This window comes from Neovison vison, chromosome 7 (assembly GCF_020171115.1).
Source record: "Neovison vison isolate M4711 chromosome 7, ASM_NN_V1, whole genome shotgun sequence".
Lineage (NCBI taxonomy): Eukaryota > Metazoa > Chordata > Mammalia > Carnivora > Mustelidae > Neogale > Neogale vison.
Genome location: NC_058097.1, coordinates 152,427,062 through 152,431,400, shown reverse-complemented (window position 1 = coordinate 152,431,400; position 4,339 = coordinate 152,427,062). Strand labels below are relative to the sequence as shown.

At 38.1% G+C, this 4,339-nt stretch overlaps 1 pseudogene; it reads right to left on the bottom strand.

Moving 5' to 3' along the window:
- On the bottom strand, nucleotides 1-927 carry LOC122913513 (annotated as a pseudogene).
- Between the last annotated feature and the right edge of the window lie 3,412 nt (nucleotides 928-4,339).

The window sequence follows — 4,339 nt, the reverse complement described above, 5'->3', positions numbered from 1 at the left end:
TCATTTATTACTCATCAACCCAAAAAACATAACTGAAGACTTTGAAAAAATGAAAAACTTAAGGAATCTGTCCCTTATCTTCTTGGTCCTTACCCCATAGATAATAGGATTCATCATGGGTGGGACCAGAAGATAGATGTTGGCCAGAACATAGAAATGGACATGGGGAGCCACATGGTGCCCAAACCTGTGGGTGAGAAAAGAGAAGAAGGCTGGAGTATAAGACACTAAGATGACACAGATATGGGAACCACAGGTGCCCAAGGTCTTGAGTCGGGCCTCCTTGGATGGGAGGTGGAAGACAGTGTGAAGTATGAGAACATAAGAACAAATGATTAGTATGAAGTCTACCCCCCAGTAAGGAAGTCAACAATGAGGCTGTAGGCTTTATGGATTCTTGTCTCAGCACAGGCAATCTTGATGAGGGCCATGAACTCACAGTAGGTGTGGGAACAGTAGGCGTGTGGATTCTGCAGTAGGGAAGCCAACGTAACAGAAAGGGATGAGGACTAAGAAGTGTTATGCCCGGGAGTACTATACCTAGGCCCATCCCCCCAATCACAGCATGTGTCAGAATAGCTGAATGTCTTAATAGGTTGCAAATGGCTACATAATGGTCAAAAGCCATGGCCAGGAAGAAGCCAGATTCCATGGTGGAACAAGAGTGAATCAGGAAAACTTGAGTGGGGCAGGCTTCAAAGCAAATCTCTCCATGGTGAAACCAGAAAAGACTAAGAAGTTTAAGTAAAGCTGTGGTGCACCAATAAGATCAGCCAGAGTGAGCATGCAGAGGAAGAGGTACATTGGCTCATGGAGGCTGGTGTCTGTCTTGATGATAAACAGAAGAGAACAGTTTCCCAGGAGGGCCAAAACGTAGACCACACAAAAGGGGATGGAGATCCAGAATGAAGGCTGATGGATGGACATTGGTTTTATTGTATGCTGACATAACAGGTGTCAGAATTTTAGCTTTCTCTTCATGAATTTTTCTCTACACCAAGTAAAAGAAATAGCTTACAAATTTTCAAACCTCTGATGAGTTAAGTCAGCCAAAATGCAGTGAATAGTAGGTCAGGGAGTCATTACAATATCTATGAACATTTTTAAATTATTTCACCATCATATCTGACTGTCAGATCTTATTTCACTGTTATAATTTGTAATATGGCTGATCTGCAGATGCCAAATGAGAGAAAATATGCAGGTATCAAAAATCAGAGCTAAATGTATGAAGATCCAAAGTCTTCTATCCACTGAGAAGAAAGTAACGACAACTGAAATCTAAAAAATGTGTAAGACTCTCAGGTGTATAATTTAGTGATTCAGTATTTATATACAACACCTATAGTACATTGTATTTTAACTAATTGGAATTTAAATAAAACCTAAAAAAATAAGATAAACACAAGTGTAGATGCACAGTGGAATAGCTGTACGCTTAATCATCAAAACTTCACTGTATGTAATGAATATCTCCTTCAACTAACTTCTTTCATTAAGATACATGAATTTGTAAACATATATGTAGAATCATGTAAAAAATGTATAAGAGTCATGGGTTTGGCGGACATAGAAACAGTAGTAAGACATAGATTACACAGAAAAAAGGAATGACAGGAAGCTTTGAATAGAAAATGTACCTTTAGAAAAATATTTAAGTCATCCTAGTCTGGGACATGCAAAGATGCCAGTTTATTGGGTGTAGCATTGAGAATGGAATGCCAAATTTCGGAGGAATGTGTTGCTTGCTTTGGAATGACCAGAAGGAGGTTATTCACACCAACCTGGAACTCAATCAACATGATGACAAGAGTGGGGTTGATAACACTGTGTCAGGAAGTGAACAGCTCATTGCATTGTTTGTGACTCTCCAATGGTGACAACTTTGTGTTTACTTTTGACTCCACAGGCAAGAATTACAACAAATGTGATTATATCCACTAACATGAATTTCCGTCACTTCCTTATATGCATCTAGTTAGTCAAATTGCTCTGACTGGCTCTCTACTGGCTCCCTCTCCAGGAAAATTCATCCAAACTTCCCCTCATGACCTTTCCTTTGTTCTGCACACTTCTCTTGCATTGGCTGACCCCTTCCCCATCCCATGTTGTGATTTGCTGATGATACTTCTTCCATTTCTTAAGACTAGTAGAACTTTCTGAAAGCCATACTTGTCCCATAATAAACAGACCTTTTTCCTCTCTTCTTCATAAAAGCACAATTGACACCGTTCCACAGACAGTCCTTTTTAACCACTATTATAGACAGTTGAAGATTAAAGGGTGTTGTGATCAGGAAAAATAATCCTTAAGCCAGTGTCCACTGAAACTGGGATTGGAATATGTATAGCACACTGAGCATCGATCTGAAGTGAGAGTGATGACATGTTTCATACCCAGATTTTCTGCTTGCTGGGGTTATTTGGCCTTCCAGATCCCTAGAGGTGGATATTCTCTTTTGAATGCAAATACAGCAGGATAGGTGGGTCAAGGAGCCATGGGACATTTATGTAATGACATTTCTGTCTGAGGCATGCAATGAGTTGGGATAGAAGATAAATCCAGGGCAACCAGTCCATTGGGGAGTTATATAATAGTGTAACAGTTAAACATTTTTAAATGCTTGATGTGAGTCAGTTCTTTTCCTGAAAACATTCCACATATTATTTATAATACATATTTATAATAATAAATATTATAGTGTTTGTTAGAGTAGAGGGGGAGTGGGAAGGATGGGGTGCCTGGGTGATGGACATTGGGGAGGGTACGTGTTGTAGTGAGTCCTACGTATTGCATAAGATTGGTGAATCATAGACCTGTACCCCTGAAACAAATAATATATAATATGTCAATAATTTAAAAAAATAAATTTTATCTTAAAATGAGAATAATTTAAGTAACTTCTATAATTTTATATAGCTGGTAAATGATAGACCTGTTTCTAGCCACACACACTGATTCTAAAGACCACATTCTTTTTTTGTTTGTTTGTTTAAGATTTTATTTGTTTATCTGAGAGAGAGAGAGAGAGAGAGATCACAAGCAGAGGAGAGATCAAAGCAGAGGGAGAAGCAGGCTTCCTGCTAGGTAGGGACCCTGATGTGGGACTCGATCCCAGGATCCTGGGATCATGACCTGAGCCAAAGGCAGACTCTTAACCAACTGAGCCTCCTGGGTGCCCCTAAAGCCCTTATTCTTAACTGTGATGATAAAAACTGCCCTAAGCACATGACAGTCTATTTGAAATTGTGCATATAAGAAGAAGAGGAGGACTTGTTCTGTACCTAACAATAAAGAAAACCATCACCATTAATTTGATTATGAATACTGTTCAGAAGTCCCCAACTATTATATTCCATAAAGGAACTGGTCCAAATCCAAGCCTTTCTCTTCTTAATTAACTCTCCTGCACTTTCAACAGATGACCTCTCAGAGGGAAAATTAACCTCTCAACCTCAGGAGACAAAATTAACATTTGCCACCAGACAGGTTGGTCAGCCTTACCCTCTTAACAATTATGTTTTTGCACATGTAACACATTGAGCTAGTACATTTTCATATACTCTCCTTCCTTTATCCTAAATGAAATTTCATGTCCTTTTACCTATATTTGTAATTTCATCAACATGCTCATCTTTTTCATGCAGTTTTCCTTCATTTCTTCTACTTGCTCTATGCCATTACACAATTTAAATATATTTTAGTGACAGAAAACATGTGGACAGGTGTGCCTGGGTGGCTCAGTTAGTTGAACATTTAACTCTTGATTTCGCCTCAGGTCATGACCTCAGGGTCCTGAGATAGAGCCCCAGGTCATGCTCCATGCTCAGTGGAGAGTGTGCTGGAGATTCTCTCCCTCTCCATTTGTTCCTTCACCTCCTGTCTCACTTTCTTTCTCAAAACAAACAAATAAATATTCAAAAATAAAAAATATATATATGGACAGATTATGTAGTGCAAACATTCACACTGAAGTAAATGCAAATGTTCGATCACATAGGCTTATTCTTACTGGAAATCAGGCAATTAAAAATTAAATGAATATGATACAATTCATACAGTATTATATTTTTAACCAACAGAATTTCAAGATTGATGATGATAAGCATTAATGAGGTTTGGGTTAATGTGTGATTCTTATGCGCAACTGATTAGAGAGAATTATTCTTAGAGGAAAATTGCATAGTATTATTCTTATTAAAAACAAAGTTCTGTGCAGAGTAATTTCACTACTTGCCTTTTAGGGAATAATGTTCATAAATACATATGGAAGTATATACAGTAATTCTCATTGTAAAAGTGCCTGTGATAGAATTAATAGTGAATCATTCAAAATGTC